Source organism: Schistocerca nitens, chromosome 10 (genome assembly GCF_023898315.1).
Source record: "Schistocerca nitens isolate TAMUIC-IGC-003100 chromosome 10, iqSchNite1.1, whole genome shotgun sequence".
NCBI classification, from domain to species: Eukaryota; Metazoa; Arthropoda; class Insecta; order Orthoptera; family Acrididae; genus Schistocerca; species Schistocerca nitens.
This window is the reverse complement of record NC_064623.1, coordinates 36791395-36807307: the sequence shown is the minus strand read 5'-3', so window position 1 is coordinate 36807307 and position 15913 is coordinate 36791395. Positions and strand designations below refer to the sequence as shown.

General features: G+C 44.8%; 1 protein-coding gene across 1 annotated transcript in view; it reads right to left on the bottom strand.

Moving 5' to 3' along the window:
* Window positions 1-15418, bottom strand: part of LOC126210649 (echinoderm microtubule-associated protein-like 2) — a 664635-nt gene extending 649217 nt beyond the window's left edge. Inside the window, exon 1 of the mRNA XM_049939974.1 lies at window positions 15045-15418. The gene's annotated coding sequence lies outside the window, so the exon portion shown is untranslated. The remainder of the gene's footprint in view (window positions 1-15044) is intronic.
* Window positions 15419-15913: the final 495 nt, after the last annotated feature.

Below are 15913 nucleotides of genomic sequence, written 5' to 3'. Positions count from 1 at the left end.
AGAAGCGGTGCATTCCTGGCTCGCAGCTCAACCAAGGACATTCCTTTATGAGGGCATCAGGAAGCTTGCACAACGATTGACCAAGTGCGTTGAAACGCAAGGAGACTATGTCGAAAAATGATGTTCTTGCAAGTTTCCTGTTTGATTACAATAAAATTTTATAACTACTTTGGTGGATAATAACTGACTTAGATTCGTATATTGTTGAGACTCAAAAGGGATAATGCGTTAACGCGTCGATATTTGCGAAGAGCACCAGCACCATTACTGTCGTTTTGATGAAACAGCTTTACGAATAAAAGCCTGCTCACCGTATCCAGACCCATGTAGACTTTCTGCAACTGTAATGCGCACAGGTGCTTTCGTTTCCATCCTACGTCGCTGAACCAGTAGCGGAGCCTAGCGGCAAGTCATGACACTAACACTACCAACAACACTCATCCTGCAGCGAACAGTCTGATCACATTTCGTATAAAGTTGGCTACCCATACGATAAACAGTTTTCCGTCTGCATTGCCTCGAGTAGCTTAATTTTGATTATAGCCAGCCTGAACATAATCGTGACATGATTCGGAAAATAAGGACCTACTTTCAAGATATCTACAACTACATCCATACTCTGTAAGCCACCTGACGGTGTGTGGCGGAGGGTACCTTGAGTAACTCTATCGGTTCTCCCTTCTATTCCAGTCTCGTATTGTTCGTGGAAAGAAAGGTTGTCGGTATGCCTCTGCGTGGGCTCTGATCTCTCTGATTTCATCCTCATGGTCTCAGCGCGAGATGTAAGTGCGAGGGAACAATATACTGCTTGACTCCTCGGTGAAGGTATGTTCTCGAAACTTCAACGAAAGCCCGTACCGAGCTACTGAGCGTCTCTCCTGCAGAGTCTTCCACTGGAGTTTATCTATCATCTCCGTAACGCTTTCGCGATTACTAAATGATCCTGTAACGAAGCGCGCTGCTCTCCGTTGGATCTTCTCTATCTCTTCTATCAAACCCATCTGGTACGGATCCCACACCGGTGAGCAGTATTCAAGCAGTGGGCGAACAAGTCTACTGTAACCTACTTCCTTTGTTTTCAGACTGCATTTCCTCAGGATTCTTCCAATGAATCTCAGTGTGGCATCTGCTTTACCGACGATTAATTTTATATGGTCATTCCATTTTAAATCATTCCTAATGCCTACTCCCAGATAATTTATGGAATTAACTGCTTCCAGTTGCTGACCTGCTATATTGTAGCTAAATGATAAAGGATCTTTCTTTCTATGTATTCGCAGCACATTACACTTGTCTACATTGAGATTCAATTGCCACTCCCAGCACCATGCGTCAATTCGCTGCAGATCCTCCTGCATTTCAGTACAATTTTCCATTGTTACAACCTCTCGATATACTACAGCATCATTCGCAAAAAACCTCAGTGAACTTCCGATGTTATCCACAAGGTCATTTATATATATTGCGAATAGCAACGGTCCTACGACACTCCCCTGCGGCACACCTGAAATCACTCTTACTTCGGAAGACTCCTCTCCACTGAGAATGACATGCTGCGTTCTGTTATCTAGTAACTCTGCAATCCAATCACACAATTTGTCTGCTAGTCCATATGCTCTTACTTTGTTTACTAAACAGCTGAGGGGACCTGTATCAAACGCCTTGCGGAAGTCAAGAAACACGGCATCGATCTGGGAACCCGTGTCTTTGGCCCTCTGAGTCTCGTGGACGAATAGCGCGAGCTGGGTTTCACACGATCGTCTTTTTCGAAACCCATGCTGATTCCTACAGAGTAGCCGACCGCGGTGGCCACGCGGTTTAGGCGCTGCAGTCCGGAACCGCGCGACTGCTACGGTCGCAGGTTCGAATCCTGCCTCGGGCATTGATGTGTGTGATGTCCTTAGGTTAGTTAGGTTCAATTAGTTCTAAGTTCTAGGCGACTGATGACCTCAGAAGTCGCATAGTGCTCAGAACCATTTGAACCATCTTTTAAGCGGCGATCCGGCCCCACTCTGTCCCCACTGCTCTCAACTGTGGACGGTGAGACACCTTTTATTTGAGTGCCCCTGTTTTACTCCGTTACGCGCCCGTCTACAGCTGTCGCCTGATATATCTTCCATTTTAGCAGATGACACGCGATCAGCCGATCTCGTTCTCGTGTTCATTAGTGCCAGTGAGATGACGTCAGTAATCAGAAGCTCTTTTGGGGGACAAATAACCTCCCTTCTATAGTGTTTTTGGTTTCCCCACTTTTTTGAGTTTCGTCCCCATTGCTGCTGGTTTCCAGTTTCGTTTTTTTAGCTTTTCCTAAGTCACAGACCGGGCGCTAATGACCGTAGCAGTCTTGCGCCCGAAAACCATAGCAAAAAAAAAAGTAATGAATGTGAAGTTCATACCGCCCTCTACCACCAGATTCCAGGAGCCAATGATTATACCACACTGAAGCGCCAAAGAAACTGGTATAGGCATGCGTATTCAAATACAGATATATGTAAAAAGGAAGAATACGGTGCTACGATCGTCAACGCCTATATAAGACAAGTGTCTGGTGCGGTTGTTAGAACGGTTACTGCTGCTACAATGGCAGGTTATCAAGGTTTAAGTGAGTTTGAACGTGGTGTTGTAGTCGGCGCACGAGCGGTGGCACACAGCATCTCCGAGGTAGCGATGAAGTGGGGATTTCCCGCAAGAACGGGATCAACGACAACTGAAGAGAATCGCTCAATGTGACAGAAGTGCAACCCTTCGCAAATTGCTGCAGATTTCAATGCTGAGCCATCAACAAGTGTCAGCGTGCGAAACATTCAACGAAACGTCGATATGGGCTTTCGCCGCCGAAGGCCCACTCGTGTACCCTTAAATGACTGCACAACACAAAGCTTTACGCCTGGCCGGCCCCGTCAGCACCGACAATGGACTGTTGATGACTGGAAACATGTTGCCTGGTCGGACGAGTCTAGTTTCAAAGTGTATCGAGCAGATGGACGTGTGCTGGTATGGAGACAATCTCACGAATCCACGGACCCTGCATTTAGACAGGGGACTGTTCAAGCTGGTGGAGGCTCTTTAATGGTGCGGGTTGTGTGCAGTGGGAGGGATATGAGACCCCTCGTATGTCTAGATACGACTGGCTGGTAGCACGTATACAGAGTGATACAAAAAGGTAGGGCCAAACTTTCAGGAAACATTCCTCACACACAAAGAAAGAAAATATGTTATGTGGACATATGCCTGGAAACGCTTACTTTCCATGTTAGAGCTCATTTTATTACTTCTCTTCAAATCACATTAATCATGGAATGGAAACACACAGCAACAGAACGTACCAGCGTGTCTTCAAACACTTTGTTACAGGAAATGTTCAAAATGTCCTCCGTTAGCGAGGATGCATGCATCCACCCTCTGTCGCATGGAATCCCTGATGCGCTGATGCAGCCCTGGAGAATGGCGTATTGTATCACAGCCGTCCACAATACGAGCACGTAGAGTCTCTACATTTGGTACCGGTGTTGCGTAAACAAGAGCTTTCAAATTCCCCCATAAATGAAAGTCAAGAGGGTTGAGGTCAGGAGAGCGTGGAGGCCATGGAATTGGTCCGCCTCTACCAATCCATCGGCCACAGAATCTGTTGTTGAGAAGCGTACGAACACTTCGACTGAAATGTGCAGGAGCTCCATCGTGCATGAGCCACATGTTGTGTCGTACTTGTAAAGGTACATGCTCTAGCAGCACAGGTAGAGTATCCCGTATGAAATCATGATAAAGTGCTCCATTGAGCGTAGGTGGAAGAACATGGGGCCCAATCAAGACATCACCAACAATGCCTGCCCAAACGTTCACAGAAAATCTGTGTTGATGACCTGATTGCACAATTGCGTGCGGATTCTCGTCAGCCCATACATGTTGATTGTGAAAATTTACAATTTGATCACGTTGGAATGAAGCCTCATCCGTAAAGAGAACATTTGCAATGAAATGAGGATTGACACGTTGCTGGATGAACCATTCGCAGAAGTGTACCCTTAGAGGCCAATCAGCTGCTGATAGTGCCTGCACACGCTGTTCATGGTACGGAAACAACTGGTTCTCCCGTGGCACTCTCCATACAGTGACGTGGTCAACGTTACCTTGTACAGCAGCAACTTCTCTGACGCTGACATTAGGGTTATCGTCAACTGCAAGAAGAATTGCCTCGTCCATTGCAGGTGTCCTCGTCGTTCTTGGTCTTCCCCAGTCGCGAGTCATAGGCTGGAATGTTCCGTGCTCCCTAAGACGCCGATCAATTGCTTCGAGTGTCTTCCTGTCGGGACACCTTCGATCTGGAAACCTGTCTCGATACGAACGTACCACGCCACGGCTATTGCCCCGTGCTAATCCATACATCAAATGGGCATCTGCCAACTCCGCATTTGTAAACATTGCACTGACTGCAAAACCACGTTCGTGATGAACACTGACCTGTTGATGGTACTTACTGATGCGCTTGATGCTAGCACTGTAGAGCAATGAGTCGCATGTCAACACAAGCACAGAAGTCAACATTATCTTCCTTCAATTGGGCCAACTGGCGGTGAATCGAGGAAGTACAGTCCATACTGACGAAACTAAAATGAGCTCTAACATGGAAATTAAGCGTTTCCGGATACATGTCCAGATAACATCTTTTCTTTATTTGTGTGTGAGGAATGTTTCCTGAAAGTTTGTCCGTACCTTTTTGTAACACCCTGTATATGCATCTCGTCTGATCACCTGTATCCATTCTGAATTCCGACGGACTTGGGCAATTCCAGCAGGACATTGCGACACCCTACATGTCCTGAATTGCTACTTTTCTGAGTTTAAACACTTCCTCTGGCGACCAAACTCCCCAGACGTGATCATTAATGAGCATATCTGGGATGCCTTGCAACCTGCTGTTCATAAGAGATCTTAATCCCCTGGTAGTCTGACGAATTTATGGACAGCTCTGCAGGATTCATGGTGTCAGCTCCCTCCAACACTACTTCAAACATTAGTCGAGTCCATGCCACGTCTTGTTGCGGCACTTCTGCGTGCTCGCGGGGGCCCTAACGATATTATGCAAGTGTACCAGTTTCTTTGGCTCTTCATTGTGTATAGGGATACTATTACTTAACACGATATCTCTGCGAGCACAAGATGTGTCACAGAATGCTTTCAACTGCTCTACTCAAAAATGGCTTAAGCAAAAAGAATTCTCCCTATATTAAAATTTAAAGCCTGTGATAGAAATGATATTTTCTCCTCAAGCTCCTTAACTCCAATTGTTAATATTATTGGTACCTGTATATTTTCATTGTGTCGGTTTTCTAGTACTGTACTGCTGTATACGATTTTATTATTAATGTGTTTTTTCCAAAAATTCACTGTACCGTTTGTATGGTTATTGCATACACTTTTTCTTCACTTTTCTTTTCTTTTGCTTGTGCCGTTTTTCCCGCGGATACGCAGGGTCACCATGGTTAATCGGATGTGGCAATGTTAGTTGAAGGGGTGGCCGGATGCCCTTCCTGCTGCCACCCCGTACACCCCGAGAAGGATTTAGTGTCCTAGTCTGCAACTAGTGTAAACCATGGAATAGCGCGAAAGTGTTCAGATGTCTGCGAGCCGTGTAACTGAGGCGGGACGTGGGGACCAGCCCGGTATTCACCTAGGGGGATGTGGAGAACCGCCTAAAAACCACATCCAGGCTGGCCAGCACACCGGCCCTCGTCGTTAATCCGCCAGGCGGATTCGATCCGGGGCCGACGCGCCTACCCGAGTCCAGGAAGCAGCGCGTTAGCGCGCTCGGCTAACCTGGCGGGTGGTTATTGCATACACTGTCCAGTCACATTGATGTGGCCACCTGAACAACCACTTTTTGCAGGGCAGACCACTGCATGGCATGCAGGAGATCAATAAGGCTCTGGCAGGTACTGACATGGATACGGACCCATGCCGAGGCCAGTGCCGTGGCAACTTGCGACAGGTTTATCAGTTGAGGGTCCATGGTGTGAACAGCCTGATCGAGGTGGTTCCACAGATTCTCGATTGGGTTTAAATCCAGGGAGTTTGGTGGTAAACTGGGTACAGTAGTCTTCAAACCACACACATACTGTGCGAGCTGTGACACATTGCGTGTCCGGCTGGTAGATGGCATCGTGCCAAGGGAAAGCAAACTGTATTTAAGGATGGACGTGGTTCCCAAGGATAGATGCATGCTTTTGTTCATTTACTGTATCTTCCAGAATGACGAGATCACTCAGGAAAAGCCATAAAAACTTTCCCCCATACCGTAACGCCCTCTCCTTCGGCCTGGACCCTTCCAATGACCCAAGGGCCATTTGTCCGATGGAGCATAAAATACAGGGTAAAAAATATTTAAACCGACAAACTCTGGGAGGTTGTAGGGGACATCAAAACAAATATTTTTCCCTAGTGTCATTTTTTCCTACGAGGAATATTTAAACCGGTAGAGGAAGATTTCTCTGGTCGCAAATTAATGAAACCAACAAACACTTTTCCATTTTTTTATGACCAAGAGACAACACATTAACACAACCCAATTTCAATTACAGTAGATTTTCAAAAATGTCTCCATTTACACGTAAACAAAGGTTACACCGTCGGATCATGTTCTGTCTGACACGGACAAAAACCCCAAGAGTATCCTGAATTGTTCCTGCTGCTGCTACTATCCGGGCAACCAGATCCTCTTCTGATGCAACAGGAGTTGCATAAACAGGGTTGCGCATCTCTCCCCACACAAAAAAGTCCAGAGGGGACGTACCTAGGGATCGAGCAGGCCACGGTACAGGACCACCTCTGCCAATGCACGTTTCTGGGATTCGTCGGTCCAGGAATCGACGCGCACGACGACCGAAATGTGCCGGCGCCCCGTCATGTTGGAACCACATGCGAAGTCTTGTAGGGAGCGGAACGTCTTCCAGCAATTCTGGCAAAGCTCTGGCGAGAAAATTGTAATAGTGCCTGCCATCTAATGGCCTAGGTAGCAGATACGGCCCAACTAAACAGTCCCCAACAACACCGAGCCACACATTAACGAAGAACCGCACTCATTGAAGGATCCTGCTCCACATGCTGCAAGACAGCTTCCTGAAATTGCAGCGTTCTTACCGTGCGACAGCGTCCCTGTCCAGGTAATCTGCTAAATGACCCGGTCTCACGCAGACGTTGGTACACAGCAGCAAAGGTCGTATGAGGCGGGATACGGCGATTAGGATATTGTTGTTGATAAACCCGCTGTGCAGCTCGTCCTTCGTGGTGCGCTACGTAGTACACACCAACCATATCAGTGTACTCACTCCAGGTGTATCGCTCAATTAGTAAACAGAGGCAATGCACTACTACATCTACATGATTACTCTGCAATTCACATTTAAGTGCTTGGCAGAGGGTTCATCGAACCACAATCATACTATCTTCCTACCATTCCACTCCCGAACAGCGCGCGGGAAAAACGAACACCTAAACCTTTCTGTTCGAGCTCTGATTTCTCTTATTTTATTTTGATTATCATTCCTACCTATGTAGGTTGGGTTCAACAAAATATTTTCGCATTAGGAAGAGAAAGTTGGTGACTGAAATTTCGTAAATAGATCTCGCCGCGACGAAAAACGTCTTGGCTTTAATGACTTCCATCCCAACTCGCGTATCATATCTGCCACACTCTCTCCCCTATTACGTGATAATACAAAACGAGCTGCCGTTTTTTGCACCCTTTCGATGTCTTCCGTCCATCCCACCTGATAAGGATCCCACACCGCGCAGCAGTATTCTAACACAGGACGAACGAGTGTAGTGTAAGTTGTCTCTTTAGTGGACTTGTTGCATCTTCTAAGTGTCCTGCCAATGAAACGCAACCTTTGGCTCGCCTTCCCCACAATATTATCTATGTGGTCTTTCCAACTGAAGTTGTTCGTAATTTTTACACCCAGGTACTTAGTTGAATTGACAGCCTTGAGAATTGTACTATTTATCGAGTAATCGAATTCCTACGGATTTCTTTTGGAACTCATGTGGATCACCTTACAACTTTTCGTTATTTAGCCTCAACTGCCACCTGCCACACCATACAGCAATCTTTTCTAAATCGCTTTGCAACTGATACTGGTCTTCGGATGACCTTACTAGACGGTAAATTACAGCATCATCTGCGAACAACGTAAGAGAGCTGCTCAGATTGTCACCCAGGTCATTTATATAGATCAGGAACAGCAGAGGTCCCAGGACGCTTCCATGGGGAACACCTGATATCACTTCAGTTTTACTCGATGATTTGCCGTCTATTACTACGAACTGCGACCTTCCTGACAGGAAATCACGAATCCAGTCGCACAACTGAGACGATACCCCATAGGCCCGCAGCTTGATTAGAAGTCGCTTGTGAGGAACGGTGTGAAAAGCTTTCCGGAAATCTAGAAATACGGAATCAACTTGAGATCCCCTGTCGATAGCGGCCATTACTGGTCGACTGGTGGACAGCAGTTGCGTACAACTGAAGAGCGTAATACGGCCATTAACAACTGAAGATCGTAATACGGCCTCTAACAACTGAAGATCGTAATACGGCCTCTAACAACTGAAGATCGTAATACGGCCTCTAACAACTGAAGATCGTAATACGGCCTCTAACAACTGACGAGCGTAGTACGGCCTCCACCGGTTTAAATACTCCTCATACGAGAAAATGACATTAGGGAAAAATATTTGTTTTGATGTCCCCTACAACCTCGCAGAGTTTGTCGGTTTAAATACTTTTCACCCTGTATGATCATCTGACAAGGCCTTCTGTCGCCACTCAGTGTAAATATAGTAGTGGCAATGGCGTGCAAATTTCAGCCTTCGTCACCAATGAGAAGCAGTCTGCATGGGTGCATGAACGAAGCTCCTGTTGTGGAGGTTTGTATGAAATGACGTTTGCTGAACGATCATTGAGAACCCACTGTTGGTAGCCCTGTGGTTCATCTGCGTGGTCAGATCCTCAGTAGGTCCACATCTATTCGCCTGTACACATCTCCGCAGCCATCGTATACCTGTGTCGTCTATGGCCCGTCGTGTACCACAGTTGCCTTGGAGCTGGTTTCGAATAGAGCAGTTGGACAGTGTCTTGAAAGGAGGATATAAGATGAACACCAACAAAAGCAAAACGAGGATAATGGAATGTAGTCGAGTTAAGTCGGATGATGCTGAGGGAATTAGATTAGGAAATGAGACACTTAAAGTAGTAAATGAGTTTTGCTATTTGGGGGAGCAAAATAACTGACGATGGTCGAAGTAGAGAGGATATAAAATGTAGACTGACAATGACAAGGAAAGCGTTTTTGAAGAAGAGAAATTTGTTAACATCGAGTATTGATTTAAGTGTCAGGAAGTCGTTACTGAAAGTATTTGTATGGAGTGTAGCCATGAATGGAAGTGAAACATGGACGATAAATAGTTTGGACAAGATGAGAATAGAAGCTTTCGAAATGTGGTGCTACAGAAGAATGCTGAAGGTTAGATGGGTAGATCACATAACTAATGAGGAGGTATTGAATAGAATTGGGGAGATGAGGAGTTTGTGGCACAACTTGACTAGAAGAAGGGATCGGTTAGTAGGACATGTTCTGAGGCAGCAAGGGATCACCAATTTGGTACTGGAGGGCAGCGTGGAGGGTAAAATCGTACAGGGAGACCAAGAGATGAATACACTAAGCAGATTCAGAAGGATGTAGGCTGCAGTAGGTACTGGGAGATGAAGAAGCTTGCACAGGATAGAGTAGCATGGAGAGCTGCATCAAACCAGTCTCAGGACTGAAGACCACAACAACAACAACAACATAAAAGTTTTGAAGGTAGGAGACGAGGTACTGGCAGAAGTAAAGCTGGAGGACGGGGCGTGAGTCGTGCTTGGGTAGCTCAGTTGGTCTTGCCCACGAAAGGCAAAGGTCCCGAGTTCGAGTCTCGGCCCGGCACATGGTTTTAATCTGCTAGGAAGTTTCATATCAGCGCACACTTCGCTGCAGAGTTAAAATCTCATTCTGTGAACAACAACATACTTTAAACACAAGCAGCATGTGAACTGTTTACAAACTAATCCGTTTCGGAAATCCTTCCACCCTTGGTCCAAAAACTAATGATCATCTCCTTTTGGATGTCATATAAATCATTCCATTTCAGCATTACTACAATGACTGTGCTATTTTCAACCCCTCCTCCCGCTCTCCTCCCGCACACACTTCATGTACCCTCCACAGGTAGTGCTGTTACATGCTGTCTGTGAGAGGTTATTGCAAGTTGCTGTCAAACATAGGCAGTGGCCGCATTAATATGGCTGGACCGTGCATCTCGTTGTTATGGCGCAGCTCTCCATACTAGTACGAACCATCTTATTGTGTTCAAGCCTTCGTCTCCCTTTATAATTGAGCCAGATCGCTGGTCGATCATCAGCGATCGGTTTGTTATCTTTGGCGCGTCCCCGGGCATGAGCATCTTTGCGTTTCCGGCTGGGACGCGCGGGACGGCGAGAGGCAGTCGGATTGGAGCGAGCGGTGAGACTGGCGGAGTTGTGGTTCGGGCGTAAGCACATGTGTGATGTCTGTTACGCTTAGAGCTGTTTGCTAATCGTGAAACTCCCGCGGCGGTTACTGGTTGCCTGGAAGGCATTTCATATAAAATGTGCCACGCCTGGCAATGACAGGGGAGTCCAGAGTTGGTGTTGGCCGAGATGTTTGTACAAACTGAGGTGCCTGTGTGAGAAGCACGGCGTGGGCCTGTCGGTTGCTTCGTCCTTCTGGCAGCCACCGCAAGCGGATGTTCGGCCGGAATGTCTGCAGTTTGTGGTGAGCATAGTGTGAACAAGTTCTCGTAGGATGTGCTCCCAGCCTGACTCTTAGGCTGTGTTATTTGTGGATGCCTACCCCTTATCCGTTACTGCTTCCGGGTGTCCTGTAAGATTTCACAGCAAAACTGTTTTTGTGGCATTCTGTGTTTCTGGCCCAGCCTCCGCCTAGAATAGGGAAAGATTTGGAATTCCTTAATATTAAACAAATAAAAAAATCGTTTTTTTTATTCCTGTTTAGTGCCAGACAGATTCAAATTTAGTTTACCTGGTTATTGGCTTAACTCGCGCTTCACGCACTAAATCAGCTGATATTGAGTTTTTTTTAAATTCCTGTTTAATGTCAGACAGATTCAAATGTAACTTCATTTATGTTATTTGAAATAAATGTGTTGGATTGACCTTAATGAATTATGTGCAATCGAAGTAACAGACCCAGTCCTTCATTAGTGCTTAACAGTGGCGTGTGGTTCGGGTTGTGAGCTCCGTGCTCGGACAAATAATTTTACCCCCCTCCCCCACCACACACACACACACACACACACACACGCTTCCCACTATCTTCAAACTGACAATTCCTTCGTGCCTCAAGACACTTCATGTCAACCACTTCTTTTACTCATTTTGTGCGCTAAATTTCTCTTGTATCCAATTCGATTCAGTATTTTCTCATTTTTTAACTGATCTACCCATTTTACCTTCAATATTCTCCTGTATGACCACACGTGTCTCTTTGTGTTTGAACTGTTGTTCATCAACCCACGTTTCACTTCCGTACTGTACTGTTATTGCCAGTCTCTACTTCGACCACTGTCATTAATTTTGCTGCCCTAATAACAAAAGTCATGTGCTCCTTCTAGTGTCAAATTTCGTAATCTATCGCCCTTGAGCATAGACTGATTTACAATAACTTGACGGCACTCCATTACCCTTCTTTTACTTCCATTGGCTTTTATCTTATAATCTCTTTCCAAGACACTACAAATTGCGATAAAATGTTCTTCCTAAATCTCCGATGTCTCTGACAGGATTACAATATCACGAGAAAAAGCTCAAAATTTCTTCTACCAAATTTCTTTTCGGTATCGTCTACATACCACAAATAGCATCCCTCTTCTATAGACCAATCAAGAGATGTCCAACTTTTTTTAAAAAAAATTATTTATTTATTTACACGTCTACTTCCTTAGGATCAAATTGAGGAGCACAGTCTCTACGGTCAAGGAACGAGTCATTACATGAAATTAACACCAAAATAAGTTGATAACAATCAAAATAAAATTTACGCGAATTCTACACAGACGAAAAGCTGCTGAGTAGCGTGATCAACAACATAACACGGGCATTTGCTTAATTTTTTTTCCAGGAACTCCCTGACGAGCAGAGGGGGTGACCCATAGGCAGTTTCTTCAACTTGGAATTGGAAGTGCGAGGAACTCACTGAGAATGGATGCAGCAGAATACTGCACGCCTTTCCGCATTAGAGTCAAGGAGTCGCGATCCAAATGTAGATCGGATTTCTGCCTAGTATTAACTGAGATAAAGCTGTTAATTCTTAGGAATAAGCTCATATTATTAACAACAAACGGCACTAAATAAAAAAAATATATACTGAGAGGCCAATGTCACAATTCCCAGGTTCTTGAAGAGGGGTCGACAAGAGGTTCGCAAACTCCACATACATCGTTTGAACTACATGCCTCTGATCCGAAAGTACCTTTTGTGAATTGAGAAAAGTTACCCCAGAATATAACTCTATTTGTCGTATGTGAATGAAAATAAGCAAAGACTAATTTTCGTCTCGGAATATCACTTGCTGCGAATAGGTTCTAATATTAAATACAGCAGCATACAGTTTTTCAACAAGATCCTTAACGTGGGCTTTCCATGACAGCTTACGCACTATTTTGAATTTTGATTGCTTCGACTCACTAATCATACAGCCATTCTCTGTAATCAAAATGTCAATTTCAGCTGAAATGCGCATTAGAAACTGTAAAAACTGAGTCTAACTGTGATTTAGCATCAATTTATTTTCTGCAAGTCATGAACTTATTTCTTGAAGTGCACTATTTAATACATTGCCTGTGTTGCACTCAACATCCTGCACTATCAAGTGAGTGTCATGAGGAAAGAGAAATACTTTACAATCACCTGTCATTTTAAAAAGCATATCTTTTATAATATAATAATCAATAGCTGTCACAGAACTGACCCCTGAGGCAATGCCACTTAACAGTGCCGTTCTCGTTACTGTATTGAATAACCTTTTGCTGTCTGTTTTTAAAGTATGAGAAGAAACAATTGTGAGCTACTTCTCTTAGTCCATAATGAACCAACCTCTGCAGTAGCGGTAATACGAGTATTTTGTGAAACGCAATCAGATGCTTAATTAAATTGGGAAGAAGATGCATAGTAAAATTGATTTATTATCCATCTTGATTGTTGAATTAATTTTTTTAATTGATTAGCTTCGGTTCGAAACGAACCATCCTTAGATTTGCAGACAACAGCAAAATAACTAATTAGGAAACACTGTATGCCACGAAATATAAAAGTTTTCATACTACCTCAACATCAAACATCAAATGCTTCAGAAGGTACCTGGTTGTATTGGTTACAAGCGCAACCCGCCCAACTATCGGCAAAATTTACATGCTACGTCAAATACAAAAATAGAGGTTTGGTAGAACCTACATTATTTATATAGTCTATAAGGCTACTACCAACATATAGCACCTAGTACGTTAATCACATCTTATAAAACACATGCAATGACTTTTTTTGTGAGAATACTGTTCTCGGAGGTACTTAATTAAAATCTGCGGCTTGTCAAGATTAAAAGACATTATAAACATCATAAAAAAATGTTGTAATTTAAAATAGGCATGGTGTCTATATAACAAAATAAAATATAACAAACAATGTGTTTTCATCTTGAGAAGCCACAGATTTTAATTAAGTACCTCCAAGAACAGTATTTTCATCAAACATACAAAAAATATTATTTATGGTGTTGGTGTATGTGTTTTATTCAAATGTGACAAATGTACCAGACTGCCACCTTATGGTTGCGGTCTTGTGGATTACATTAATAACGTGGAGTCCACCAAACCAATATTTTATTAAGTGACGTAGGACGTAAATTTCGCTAATAGCTGGACTGGTTAACCTTGTAACCTATGCAATCAGGTGCGTCCTAGTGCATTTGATGTTTGGTTTTATCATGACACGATAACTTTGTATTTTGTAGCGTATTTTGCTGAGAAGTCGTTTTACTGTTCTCTTCAGATTTGAGGAAGGTTCGTGTCGAGCCGAACCCGGTCGTTTTTAAAAAAAGTTAATTCAATCAAGACGGATAATTATTCAGTTTTAAAACCAGTGATACCGATTTTATCTCCAAGGACATTACGCCAATTTCCGCAAAGACGCCTAACGTTCGCAACATTTTCCTTAATGCATCCAGTGCCTCACACAGAAAAGAGTTATCACTTGTTTAAAAAAAATTACAAATTCGAACTGTGCCTTTGACAGCAAATTATGTAAATTCGAGTAATCAATTGCCATTATATACAAAGCCTTTTCAATAACTTCTACGAACAGAGATTGCATAGAAATAGGTCTAAAGTTGAATCTTCCTGGCAGATTAAAACTGTGTGCCAGACCGAGACTCGAACTCGGGTCTCGGTCTCGAGTCTCGGTCCGGCACACAGTTTTAATCTGCCAGGAAGTTTCATATCAGCGCACAATCCGTTGCAGAGTGAAAATCTCATTAGGGTCTAAAGTTATTTTTGAGGGTCCGGTACCGCGATCGGTAGAAAAGGACTGTCTGTCCAGAGGGCCATTTTTTCTCAGTAACAAGTACAGGTAGCAAGTTCAAATATACGTCAAATACTAAGGTCCACCGTCCCTTGGCGGTGTAAAAAGTTGAAGCTTCTAACTCAATGCAATCAAAAGATACGACCATTTATGCTATACATTTTGACATTCGCAAACTCACTCATCAAAACGTATAGAGGAATTATTTATGTACATAATTAGGTCGGAACGAGAGTCCTACTAGTATTTATGCGGTTTTTCACGAAGCGGTTTCAGTACTGGCTACTTTAATCGTCGAGGAAACTGACCATTCCTAGAGGAAGTTCGGAGCGTGTGTTTATCTGCACCGCGTCACACACGATTAGGAGGCATTTAAACCACTCACCTTAAAGAGGTTTATCTCGGACGCCAGGTGTCGACTCTTCTACGGTATCTCGGCTGTTTAATCCATGAACGCGACGGCAAAAGCTCGATCCTGGAGCTACTGGCACTCGCGGGACGCACACGCTTTGGTTTTAGTTAGTTTCGCGAGTCAGCGCACTGGCCAAATCGCTGCCCGTGCTGTTTCGACGGCAGACGTATAGTAAACACACGGACGGGTTATCGCGCGGCTTGCCACGTCGGCAGGTGGAAAACACGCGTCAAGGCGAAGCGGAACAGCACCGCACTCGGCCGAAGCTTGCTGGCGACTGACAAGGCGAATGGGAGTGCTGCGCCGGGAGTACAAACTGGTTTTGCCGCGCTGCGTCAGGCGCTGCGAACGTCCGTTCGCGCTCGCGGCTCGCCTACGGAATATTAGGCAGCCGGCGAGCCGAACCGAGCCGGGCCCCCCGCCCGCTGCCAACAGGTAGCCGCTGCTACTGCCCGCGCAGAAAACGTCCGCCCGCAACAGGTAGCGCCACACCGCCCCGACGCTACTACCCGTATGGCCAACATCTGCGTCGACGCGGCGCTGATATCGTCGTGCGCCGCGACCGTCGCGTTATCTTGTGATATAGCACTATTCAGCAGCTCTTGTCATAAAATCGAGATCAATCGCGAACAATCGATATATTCCAAATCGACTCGAGCTGGACAACCCTTTCATGTCAGCCTCCTGGCAAGTAATCTCCACCGGGGAAGAACCTCAGGCAGTCACGATCATAACAAATAAGGGGCTAAGGGCAACAACAATAACGCAGTTGTCAAACAGCCACTGTAACGTCGTGGAGCTACAGACGCCTCTTGGCTTGGTATACAGGGTGTTACAAAAAG